The sequence below is a fragment of the Microtus ochrogaster genome, chromosome X (genome assembly GCF_000317375.1).
Source record: "Microtus ochrogaster isolate Prairie Vole_2 chromosome X, MicOch1.0, whole genome shotgun sequence".
NCBI classification, from domain to species: domain Eukaryota; kingdom Metazoa; phylum Chordata; class Mammalia; order Rodentia; family Cricetidae; genus Microtus; species Microtus ochrogaster.
In genome coordinates this window covers 21,646,166-21,646,738 of record NC_022026.1, presented here as the reverse complement: position 1 = coordinate 21,646,738, position 573 = coordinate 21,646,166, and positions in this window count along the sequence as shown.

The following is a 573-nucleotide window of genomic DNA, read 5'->3' as shown; positions in this document are numbered from 1 at the left end:
GCTCCACTTTTTTGTGTTTTGTCTGCATGTATGCCTGTGTACTATTTGAATGCCTCGTGTCCTCAGACACCAGAAGAGGGTATTGGGCCCCCTGGGACTGGAAGATACAGTTTGTAGATTCTGGAAATCTAGCCTGGGTCCTCTTGTAATAGTAACCAGGACCTTAACCACTGAGCCATCTCTCGAGCTCAGTAGGTACTGCTGCATACCAGAGTTCGGGTCCTAGCACCCCAATTGAGTGGCTGACAACCCCCTGTAGCTCCAGCTCCAGGGAGACAGTCCAATGTCTCTACAGTCACACACACACTCAAGGGTTTACATATACATACATATAATTAAAAATAATAAATTAAAAAAATCAAGAAACTGACAAATAAGCAAAAAAAAAATTCTTTCAGCTGCCGTTCATTGAATGGCTACGCTGTGTCAAGCTCTATATTATGAACTAGGAACGGCGAGATGACTAAGACCTAGCTCTTGCTTGCAAAGAGCTCACATTAGAATGGTAGAAGCAGGGGAAGAGGAGAACCTGCTGGCAAGCTGGCACAAAGGCGGTGGAGCAGCAGGTTGGCT